The sequence below is a fragment of the Vitis riparia genome, chromosome 17 (genome assembly GCF_004353265.1).
Source record: "Vitis riparia cultivar Riparia Gloire de Montpellier isolate 1030 chromosome 17, EGFV_Vit.rip_1.0, whole genome shotgun sequence".
NCBI classification, from domain to species: Eukaryota; Viridiplantae; Streptophyta; class Magnoliopsida; order Vitales; family Vitaceae; genus Vitis; species Vitis riparia.
The window spans coordinates 18,627,840-18,640,766 of record NC_048447.1 but is presented as its reverse complement, the minus strand read 5'-3'; the positions used below and the strand labels follow the sequence as shown (position 1 = coordinate 18,640,766).

The window sequence follows — 12,927 nt, the reverse complement described above, 5'->3', positions numbered from 1 at the left end:
TTTTAGAAGAAATAAATGCAAATGGAGAACAATACATGAAATATAATCTTTTTTTTTTTTTAACAAAATATTATTTTAATAAATTTTTAAATTCTTTTATCGTCTAAAACAATTTTTAGGTAAAAAAAATATCGGATAAAACGTTAAAATAGGATTACACGTGTAATTTTTAATATTATTTTCTCAGATATTTCCAAAAGAAATAGGAAAAAATGGTAATGGAAATAACATGTACAGCGGCGAAAGAAGAGTTCAAACGGAGTGAATCAGCCGACACCCTCGGGCCTATAAATTCATAACAGAATGGGGAAACGAACCAGAGAGAAAGAGAGAGGAGAGGCAGAGGGTGACAAAGAGGTGGTGATGCAGCAGAGAGGCAGGGGCTGTAACCGTAGATCAAGGACTTTTTCGAGATCTCGCCTCGCAGTTGAGGGTTGTTAGAGCCCCTTACATAACCGCATTCACTGCTCTCTCTCGATTACTGCATTCTGATCCTCATTCCATTTCTCAACATCCAGCCATGGCCGCTCAAGGTCCAGACGCTCTCTCTCTCTACTTTTTTTTTTCTTTCAAATTTTCAATGCAATTGAATTGTATTTTTTTTTTTTTAAATCTATGAGTGCTGATATATGATGCAATTGGTGTTGTAGTAGGACAAGAGCGTGAGATCCAGAAGAACTACTGGGCGGAGCACTCGGTGGACCTCACTGTTGAGGCGATGATGCTTGATTCCAAAGCCGCTGACCTTGACAAGGAAGAGAGACCTGAAGTAATCTCTCTTTTCTCATGGATCTGATGCGCGTACTTTTAGTTTGATGTGTTTGCATTTCGAATTATTTGATTTGATCCGACTCGTCGAGGTCATTTTCTGGTAAATAAACTTTATTGGTTGCCAATTGCTGCCTTGTTGAGGTTTTGTCATGGTTAGTAGTTTCCTTTCAATGAAAAAAGGCATAAAAGGTCGAGGGCGATTGAACTAGGAGGGGAGAGAGTTAATGTCTATGTTTGTTAGTACAAGTGAAAATGATTTTTTTTAGGTGCGGTTTTTTATTTTGATGGTTTTGAACTGAATTATTTAATTTAATTTGATTTTGATAGTTTTCGAACGGAATTATTTTATTTTATTTTATTTTATTCCTTAGTGGCTCTGGGTGAGGTCATCTTGGGTTTACTGGGGCTTGTTTGAAGGGGGAAATGAAATCTGAAAATTTCTGCAAATTGTTTTCAAATGATCTTCTGAAAATGGTTCTGTTTTAGAAAACATCAAAATATTTTTGCAAGAGGCACATCCAGTTTCTCCAGTTTTTTATTAGCTTCATATTAAAGATTTGTTGTAATAGTTATGATTCTTTACGTAGAAAAAAAAAACTATAAGAAGTTAAAAGGCATTGTTTGGTAACTATTTTTTAAAATAGTTTTTAAGAACATTTTTTGAAAATTGTCCTTTGATGTTTTGTAGTACAAAAGTCTATTTGAAACCTAAAATTGTTTTTAACTTATTTTTAATATTTTTAAATATGTTTTAAAAATAATTTTTATGTCCATAGCTTTATTTTTAATCATTATATATGTTTGTATAATTATTATTTAAAACAGCTCTAAAAAAACAACTGGAAACAACTAAAATAAGTTCTCTTAAAACACCCTGTTTTTTGTTTTCTAAGAATAGAAAATAGAAAAAAAAAAAAAAAAACAGTTTCTGATTGCCAAACGTGTTTTTCATTTTTTTTTGTTCTTGAAAACAATTGCCAAACAGGACCTAAGTCTCTATAATCAGTAAATAGGGCTAATAAATTAAAAGGCGAGGGAGTCGATGGCTACCAATGCAACCTTTTGAGAGAAGGCTAATCAAATCACAGATTCGATATGAGTCTGCTGATGCAGTAATATCTTGACAAACAGGATACAACATGTGCATAAACTATATATTAGTGGAGTTTTCAAGTTTTCTTTGTTATCTTCTTCCTTTTTCTTTTATTGAACTTATTTTAATACAAATATTTTTATATACAATTCACTTTTTTCCTGATTTTATTTAAAAATTACTATATTTTCTTCATGTTTTAAGATCATACAAATTTAAGGGTTTTCAAAGTATCATTATTCTTTTTTCTATTGGGAGTTATGGGACTGGTAATCAGACCCTGATCCACTTCCTTTATATTACATATATCGCACATTACATGGGTATATGAGAAAATAAAAGTAGAAACAAAATTCTTTTACCTTTTCCCTCTATTGAAATCCTTTCTTTGGAGGGAGTTTTCTTTTGGTTTGAGGAATTACTTTGATACATAAAACACATGGTACATATTGTTTTATCTTTGGGAGAGGTATGCAAAAATGCACTGTTTGGAAGGGTGGTATCTTATAAGTTATAAGCCAAATGTTAGGAATCTACTGCAAAAGGTCCACTTGTTTCTGAAGGAAGCAAATAGAACCATTAACAAGTCACAGAACTTTCTAAACCTTATTCTTTCTAATGAGTAATAGATATTACAAGTTCTCTACTAAAAGGCATGCTTGTTCTTTACTTGTCTTTTGAAATTCCATTCAAGAAAAGAAGAGTACAGAAAAAAGAAAGGAAGAGAAAGTGTATAGTGCCAAAAGAAAGCGTACTTCTTGATCTACAAGTGTCTTTTGCCTAGTGTCTACTCACTTTCTGTCTCATTCATTTTCTTTTGGCTTCAATTAGCAAGTGTCAATTTTTTTTGAGGGATGACATGCATCAATGAGAGCTTTCCTTCTTTTCTTGCATTTTTCAGTTTTAATATATTGAGAAATGTGGTGGCTCTGCTATGCAAGAGATGTACTTCAAGTTTAGTTATGATCTTTATATATTCATTTTAAGTTGGGGGTGAGCTAGATCTGGTAATCTTTTGGCTTGTGAGGAAGCTATGTGAGATAAATGAAGTGGTTTCATCATGGAAATAAAGGAATTGTAGACTTTATTAATTATTTACATCATTAACATTTATACTGATAAATTATTTTCCCCCCTTTGCTTTTGTGCGTTTGAATTCAACTATAATTTTTTATCCTCCTTTTTTTATACGTAAAATTGTTTGCCTTGACACCATTTTACTGTTCTCAGCTTTTTCTAATGTCTATGATCTTGTTCAATATTTTCGATCAGTTTTATCGGTATGTCAAGCTAAGAGAAATAGATCAATGATAAAGATGCTCCCCACTCCTGTTCTTATTTATTTATTTATTTGTTTTATATTATGTTTGGAGATGTTGTTTGTCATATCGTCCATGCTGAACTTCCGAAATCTAATTTAGTGAACTACAAATAGGTGCTTTCACTACTCCCACCATTTGATGGGAAATCAGTTTTGGAACTAGGAGCAGGTATTGGTCGTTTTACTGGTGAATTAGCTCAGAAAGCTGGCCAGGTTATCTCTTTGGACTTTATTGAAAGTGTTATAAAAAAGGTAACTTTGGTTTCCTACCTTGACAAATATCATCTGTTCTTGTAAAAAAAAAGCAAGAATAATGCTCAAATATGAAGCTTAGTTGAATCTTCTCTTCAATGTCCACTTTGCAGAATGAAAGCATAAATGGGCACTACAAGAATGTCAAGTTTATGTGTGCTGATGTGGCATCTCCAGAGCTGAATTTTTCAGCAGAATCAGTGGACTTGATATTCTCTAATTGGCTTCTGATGTATCTTTCTGATAAAGAGGTATGTACTTGATAACATGCTATGCTATAAGGGCTACTAGTTGAATGTCTGGCTTATTGAAGTATTATAGTGTTCAGGAGAATCCAGAAAAAAGAGAAAGGTTTAGCTTCGGCGCATCACCTATTTGCTAACAATTTTTTAAAGTAAAATAATTTAATTCTTTAAAATACTTATAGAATTTAGAAAGTTGCGTTCGTAGACCTGCATTTCTCATCTAGTTACTTCCATTGATTTCCTCACATGTGCTCTATTTCCTTCGTGTCTGAGCATGGCTGGCATTTCATCTCATCACTATCTAATCTTCCTGTTTATTGTGGAAAATATTTTATGGCCCCCTGGGAGATTAACGGTGAATTCTCTTTACTGAATTGTCACACCACCTATGTTTGCATCGTTCTAATGGCAAGCAAGGGACTTTGCCACATAAGTGGAAGCTGGAGGCCAATATAGCACTAGTAATTTGAGAGGAGCAAAATGTGGGCCAGTGTTTTTATATACTTTCCTAGGACAGATGTCAACATTTTCATTTTTCTTTGTGTGGATGCTATTTCTCTCTGATTTTATAGTTATAAGTTCATGACCAGAATCAAGGCTTCCATTTTCCACTGGGACTTTCTATTGTCCTTTATGCTACTATTTCTTGTGGTGGTATATTTACCTCAGGACTTCATCTGTTGGCATATAGTCTTATATGGTACTGATGATTCATTTCAGAATATCTTCAAGTATTACTCTCGTCAGTTCTGATACTAAATCTATAATTCATAGCTTAACGTGTGAGATTTGGCCTTTTTGTTGACGTATTCCCACTGTCTTGTTGCTCACCAGCTAATGATTGTTTCATATGCTATAACACCCTTCTTCATTCCCATGGATTGCAGGTTGAGGAACTGGTTGAAAGAATGGTCAAATGGTTAAAGGTTGGAGCTTTATTTTCTTCAGAGAGTCGTGTTTTCATCAGTCTGGAGATTCCAAGCGAAAAGTAAATCCGACCCACTATCGGAACCCAGATTTATACAAAGGTTTGTTTTGCAAATTATTTTCACCATTTTAGTCAATTGAATTTCCATGATAAAAATTGCTGTTGTTGTTTATATTTTCTATGAGTCACTTTTGTGACTGCAGTTGATTAACATGTGCAGAAGGATATCCCTATAACAGAAATTATTTATCATGCCTGCGTATGAGGTATTGGTGATCAGAAGGCAATTTAAGTATGTAGACATTAAATGAACTGAGACTTGTTGGAGAATTCAATTCATTAAAATTCAAAGTAGGGCTATGTCTTGCCTTAGGTCCTTAGAGCATGGTTCAACTTCAGAAAAATTCTATGCTTCATTTTTCCCGACTCAGGTTCCCTCATGTTGTAGTAATAATGATGTTTTGAAGAGGTGATATTTAATCAAATCATTCAGTTAAGATCTATTTTACCAAATTCTAGAACAAGTTTTGAACGGTTAATATCAATGTATCTTCTCAAAAGGATAACTAGCATTAATATACGTAAATGGTGATAGCCTGGGTTCTGCATGTGGAGTTATGCTTTATTGACACTGCTAATTTGTTCAAACATAATTATGTTGTCCTGCAGGTGTTTAAAGAATGCCAAACACATGATGTTCCGGGAATCTCTATGAACTATCTCTTGTTGGCTGTAAATGCATTGGAGCTTATGTGAGAAACAAAAAGAATCAAAATCAGGTATAAATTTGGATAGTCTTCCTTTGATTTTCTGTATTATCTTGTAAAACTGACAGACTGAAAATATGACTGTGATGATTACATAATGTAGATTTGCTGGTTATGGCAAAAAGTCAGCTCACAGGATGATAAGGCTTCCAGAAGTTCTTGGATAATGTTCAGTATAATGTAATGGCATATTACGCTATGAACGTGTCTTTGGAGAAGGCTTTGTAAGCACAGGAGGGATTGTATGACACTTTTACCAAATTCATTTTTAACTCCTAATAGAACATTTTTTTTAAAGAAAAACAACATGAAAAATCTTTGTGTATTGATTTTGTTGAATATAAAAATTCTTTTCCGTTAGGATTTCAGATGAGTTTGATTTGATCTTTAGTAGCAAGGCTGCAGGAATAATATTGGTTGTCAATTGTTCTGGCATCATTTTTTAAGTTAGAAATCATATGATCACAATTCTAAATCCCAACTCCTTGAATTGTTTCATAAAATTTTGACTTAATTCTAGAAACCAAGTTTCAGTTGATTAAAATATTAACAAAGTTATATGGTAACTGAACTATTTGTATTCATTGATTTAGAGAGGGTAATGCTAACTTTCTATTATCTTGAGGGAAACTCTGATAGGACACTGAGTTTGTGTTAAGTTTTTCTACTTCATTCCAACACTTCAATTTCTGTTAATTATCCAGATTATTTGTCCTTCTACCATACTCTGCTTAGTATACCCAGACTTTGATTACCTTGTATCAGGTTATGTTACTCTGAGCTGAAGGCTTTGTGAGTGTCTTAGTCATGAATTATTACTTTAAACCAGTGAAAAGCTTTGATGCCGTGTGTTGATGCAATAACATAAACTAAACAAACTCACACGAGTGTATATATATATGATTCAGCCAACCATGCCTACATCTATAGATAAAAAAGGACCATCTACAAGACCATCCCAATCTCATAATAGTTTTCTTTATGACTTAGACATTTATAGAGATATTCCCAATATCTTTTCTTATTTTATAAGGAAATATATTTTCACAAGGAAATACCAATATATGAAATATGTTGCATATAATTCTTTATCAAAAGAATATGTACAAAATAAGAACTTGAAACACTTTGCAACATTGCTTGTGTTGCTCAAAATTTATGTCCTTGGTTGACTTGTCTTCTGTGTTGTAAATGAACATTACGAAGTCTGGATCAGTTGTTTGAACTTAGAACCCAATGATGCATTAACTAATTGGATAGGAATATATATGGTTGTGCCGTGATATGTTCTTTCCCTCATTTTGTGACATTGAAGAACTAGGATTTGTGTAGGGGAAGTTCTTGTCAAATGTCAGATTTGTTAATTATATCTTGTATGACTCCAAATTTTTTCCCCTCTTGCTATTATATCTATATTAGGAGAAAATCAATGTTTGAAAACCTAAAATTTTCATGAATATGAACAATATTTAAGTGTTCATATTCTCTGTGTTTGATTTTTCTACATCTTGCATTATTTTAAAAACACGAGTATCTTTTTATGCATGGTATAGTACAACAGACTATGGAATATACAAAAATCAATACTTGATACAGTGGACATTGTGACTATGCTTATGACAATTGCCAGATAATTATTAGCTGGTTTTCATGAATCATTTGAAATTCATGACTTGTTAATTAGTATTCTTCTAATTTCTTTGAGTGAACCCTGGTCTTTGAGCAGAGACAACAAAAAATTTGTGGGAAAACTGGACCTTAAACCTGGCCAGAAGGTCCTAGATGTGGGCTGTGGCATTGGGGAGGTGACTTCTATATGGCAGAGAACTTTGATGTTGAGGTTGTTGGCATTGACCTCTCCATAAATATGGTTTCTTTTGCTCTTGAACGTGCGATCGGACTCAAGTGCTCAGTTGAATTCGAGGTAGCTGACTGCACCAAGAAATCATATCCTGACAACACATTTGATGTGATCTACAGCCGTGACACCATTCTTCACATTCAAGTAATATACCTTTCTTTTTCTGTGGGACTTTTGAATGGTTATGCATCTGTTAATTTTATTATTCTGCCTTTATATTTTGTTCCATTTGGTTTGAAAAGCATGTGCATAATAAGGGCTTACCCTTCTTAAGCATTCATGAGCATTTCTCTTTTCTTTAGGTATGCAATATTCTTCTTTCTGTGTCTGAAGAAGTTGTGAGTTGAGGTGTAAGACAGTCTATATCCAATTTCCTGAGTAAAATAGTGTCATGCTCTGTTAGCTTTTTTGGGGAAGAACCTTGAAATATACCCCGGAAACACATGCAAGTACAAATACAGATTTGTAGTGAAGGTTTCCATCATATGAGTGGTCTTAAATCAAGCTAATTTCCCTTGAACAGATTAAGTCTTGGCTCTAACCTAATCTTTATTATATTTAAGTTGGACATCTAATGCCTATCAACTTGTACTCTACTTGTGTGGCATGTATGGGCAATTTGTTGTGGGTTTGGCCTGAAGATTCGATTTCTTTGTTTTGTTTTATTTTATTTCATTTACTTCATTCCATGATTGCACTAATTATTGAACAACTTGTGATGTATTTCCAGGACAAACCTGCACTATTTAAATCCTTTTCAAGTGGCTGAAGCCAGGAGTAAAGTTCTGATTAGTGATTACTGCAAAAGAGCTGGACCTCCATCATCAGAATTTTCAGAGTATATTAAACAAAGAGGGTATGATCTCCACGATGTGGAAGCGTATGGTGAGTATAGTTCGTGTCATAAACCCAAGATTTCTTCATCTTTTTTTTTTGGGGCATATTCTCCTTGTATAACAAGCCTAATCTTCTATGTTGAATCATCTACAGATGCTTAGAGATGCTGGTTTCATTGAGGTCATTGCAGAGGATAGAACTGATCAGGTTGGTATACACCTGCATTTTTTTTTCGGTCTATGAGTATGCTATGCACAGGTATCATGTGTTTCTCAATTTGAAACAATGGTTTTGTTGTGCGCAGTTCCTACAAGTTCTGCAGAGGAGTTAAATGCTGTTGAGACAAACAAGAATGAATTTGTTCAGGACTTCTCCGAAGTATGCGTGCTTCATTTCTCTCATTTTCTTTTCATTTATATTAAACGAGATTAGCCTTTGGTTTTATCTACTTTACAATTTGGTTCTTACTCCTTTATTATCTGAATAATCCCCAGGACGACTACAATGAAATAGTTGAGGTTGAAGGCTAAGCTGATGCGGAGTTCATCTGTGAAGCAGAGATGGGCCTTTTCATTGCAAAGAAGAAGTGAATCCCAATTCTCGTTTATTCTCCTTTCAGAGTCTGCTTAGCTACAAATGGATTGGAAACCATGGCCTCTAGTTGTTGGTTGATATCTAGTAAGAACTTCTGTTATGTTTACATAAAATAAAAAGGCAGTTGTATTTGCCACAAACGGACGAGGGAGTTGGAGTTTGTTGAAAATTCTAAGGATTCGAATTTGAAAGTCCAACGTTGGAGAAATTGTATGCTGCACTTTTTAAGGGATGCTATTGAATTCTATAGTCTCTATGAAGTACATCCTGTTAGGCAAATTGTGACTGCTGGTGTATAGTGAAAAATTCAATTCGACCACTGAAGGGTTCAGAACTTCAGTACAAGAATTGAAGCCAAAATGATAAAGCCTTTGACCCTTATATTTCTGTACTCAAGTATAAAAAATGTATCTATAAATGTACACATTAGCCTTAAAAATCTTGGAGAAAACTAGGAAAGGAACATATGATAATCACTGCAGCCTGTGGACTTGTGAAAGAATTTACGTAAACTTAGAGAAATATAGGAGAACGTGATCACTTCTTTAACATGTCAATTACATCCTTTCTGGAGCTGATAATAACTACAGGTGAAGCAGAGAGACCAGTCTGCAGCTTTTGCTTCTCCGAAACAAGAATATCTGCTTCCTTATCCCCATCTTCAACTCCTATGGATTCACTGGAAGGTGAAGATGCAAACATTTGTACTGTTAAGCTTCCACCTGCAATCAAACAATGCCTTATAATTTTCATATACTTTTGGGCAGAGAAGGGGGGCTTGTGTCAAAAACAAGAGACATTACCCAGTAAGAGAGCAGCTCCGATCCATCCGGTTGTGCCCCATCTCTCACCGAGAGAAACCATGCAAAACCAGCTCCCCATAGCGGTTCTAGGCCGTAAATTATGGCTTTTCTGTTGCTGAAACATCGCGCATTGCACCAATCTGTCCAGATACACACACTTTCCGTAAGGAGCTACCAAGAGTGGAGCCTAAATTCTTTGAAAGTGAAGATGAAATTCCAATATATTGATGGTTTCTGCAGATGCATACAACACAGGCAAGTCCTGAAAATACGAGATGTTGATACCATCTGGATAGGTGAATGAGAATATGTAATGACTCACCCTTAATTGTTGTAAATATTGTCTATCCTAAATCTAAGGATAATTACGGCTTGCGTGGATATTGTTCGTTCTGACCCAAAGGGCCATGATGGCTTTAAACATCGTTTACACCCCATTTTAGGGACATAATGTCAAAGTTGTATCCCATGGTGGGATTTTAGGGCCAAATAGAAAATTGTGTCCCAAACTCCCATACTGACTTCCTAGATAGACAAATGCCCTGAACTTACATTGAAGCAGGGGATTGACTTCGATACATGTTGTCATGATCCACTTCCAATGGTATGGATATTATCCGTTTTAGGCCCAAAGAGCTATCATAGTTTTAAAATGTGTTTACATTAACTCCTCTTAACTATGCAGATTCGTTTCAAAGCTGTAATGACTCTTTGGACCTAGAAGGAACAATCTTTATATGGTTGGGAGTAGACCATTACAAATGACATCAAAATCGACCCCCCATCCCAGTGTGAACATGTGATATATATCTGTACAAATTGTTCCAGTGTACAACTTTTAATCAATCTGTACAGAAATGTTACCTCCAGCCATAAGCATAATCCAGTTGAGAATACACCAGTATAAAGTGCAGGAATCCATGGAAACGCAACCATAGAATCCCACAGCACTGCCCATGTCCAGGATGCTTGGTCAGAATCTTGAATTCCATCAAACCATCCTCCAATTACATACCAGAATGTAGATAACAGAGCAACAACACACACCTACATCAAACCACAGAATGGCTTACTGAACATCGCCTAAATTAAATGGTTAATTACCCAAATTATCTAATGAACAAACCTCATATCCAAGTAGAGGCAGGAAATTCTCTTTCTTGGTGCTTCTCGATAATTGTTCAGTTCGAAGGATGTGAATACCGAAAAATATTGCGCTTAGGAAGTTCAAAAGATCTCCAACCTGAAACCATTTAACCCAGTACCCTTAATCTAAAGTTTTCCCTTATGATAGCAAGAAAAAACTCTTGAAAAGAAGTATAGAGAGCTCACGGTAGGAGGAGATCCACTGCATTCCAGCATAGCAACCCCTAGTACAGACATGAGAACTCCAAACCAGGTTCTAGCAGGTACTATTGCCCCCAACATTGAATCAAGAAGAGGTACCACAATAACCTGCTCAATTCACTAGAAATCACTAGAAATAATGGTACTAAAAGCATCATAAATTTTTCAGAGAAGCTTAATTTAGTCAAGTTATCAAGTGCTTACTGTAATGAACGAAAAAAAGGATGCTCGCCCAGCTTCAGATGTGAGTAGTCCGAGTGCCTCAACAAGGTAGCCTAAGCTGATCCACAGTCCCAACTCTAGCCCAGCATTACGGGTCTGAACATCACCTCGTGCCCGAAAAACAAAGGGTAGGAATGGGATAGCTGACACAGCAAATCGCACTGCAGAGAAGGCTGCTGGGTCCATTACAGTTTCCACCTCTTTCACAACTGCAATGTTGCTTGCTGCAATTCGAAACCAAGAACTCTTTAGAAATATGAGGTGTTTGATAAATCTCGAGATCTCCCTTCTCAGTTTGTCACAAAATCTCCTCTTCCCGAATCTCACCTGTCCTTAACATCCGGTTCTTCAATTATGGCTCCTTAAACAGGCTACAGAAAATTATTTTTAAAGGGCAGGCTTCAGCAGAGCATCATCTCATGCTTATTACAAGCCTGAATGAAGGTGGGCAGAGCTCAGAACAGCTGGTTTACAAATTGTGAAAGTCATAACACACCCAAAATCTAATTCTGAAACTAGCCAGCCTCTCTTAATTGGAAGCAAAAATGGTGACCTTGATCATAGAGACCTGTATTTGTTTTCTTTCCCTGATGATTACACCAAAGATTTTTTCTTTTCAACCTATACTAGGAGAAGAGATCACTCATGGAATCAATATTTATCAATTATTCCATTTATTTCAAAGAAAGGTTATTTTCTCAGTCTAGTTAGGAAAAAAAATATTTATTATACTATTATAAAAATTATGAGAACCACATGTACCTTATCTAACTAACAAGAAAAAACAAAATTAGCAAATTTATTGATGAAGTTTTACATTTCTTGGAGTGTTGGAAAGTAGATAGAAAAAAGAGAAATATTTGGAAAGGAAAAAAAGGGGGGTAGAACCAGAGGAACATACCGTAGACAATGGTGACTATTCAGCAATATGATGCTTTTCATCTTTTTGGATGCAAACAGAACCCTCCTCCACAAAGGCCTTGACTTGGCTCCCTTCTGAATGCTCTTTTTCCAATCAAACTTTGCCTTAATCTTAGCCTTGCTGATGCACTCATCATGAATAATTGAGACTGTTTGCTGATGGGGTCTCCCAATTTCCACTGATTTCTTCTTCTTTTCTGGACCCAAATGATATTCATGAGGATTCAGCAACAAAGAAGGGAAAGTAGCGAAGCGACCTCGTTTTGTACGTGGGCTAGGACTGGTGGAGGAGAAGAAGCAACAGGGAAGTGTGGAAGTGTCGCTAGAAGATGTTGTTGCTATAGTCTTCCACCGTGGGTATGTTGCTGCCATGGATCATTGGTTTCAGAGCTTGAGATTTACTCATGGAAATATGTGAAAATTTAAAGGACAAGGATGATGAGATTTTCACATTTGAATCCTAAAGTTGGTGGGCATATGCAGTTTCTGTGGATGAGTGGTCAAATGTTGACATGTTTATGGTGTGTGTTCTCCAAACAAAAATCCAAAAAACCAGGGAGAGGATGGGATCAGGATTCCAATCAGGAATGGCCAACAAGGGCAACCCCACTAGGAAATGTTCATAATGTCCAACGTGAAAAAATGATTGCCTCTCAATTATTTCAATCCTTTTGAGGATAGATGTTTCGTATATATTACCAAATATTTGACGTATTTATTATTATTTTTTGAAATATTTTGTTTACATGTTTATAAGTTGAAACAATTTCATGCATGTATTACGAAAAGGAAGTGACTTGGATGATTGATTCGAAGAGAATAGTATTCATTTAAATTCGTTCTTATATTATTATTATTTTATTATTAGTTGTTTTATAATGTGGAGAAGCTTTTGTAATTATATCAAGGCTATTTGTCGTTTCTTGGATTCACAATAACACATGGACTTGAATAAATGTGTCACA

The 12,927-nt window shown here is 35.2% G+C and overlaps 2 pseudogenes; one reads left to right on the top strand and one right to left on the bottom strand.

Annotated features, from left to right (window-relative positions):
- Positions 1 to 299: 299 nt before the first annotated feature.
- LOC117904194 lies at positions 300 to 8,921 on the top strand (annotated as a pseudogene).
- Positions 8,922 to 9,029: 108 nt separating this feature from the next.
- Positions 9,030 to 12,495, bottom strand: LOC117904836 (annotated as a pseudogene).
- Between the last annotated feature and the right edge of the window lie 432 nt (positions 12,496 to 12,927).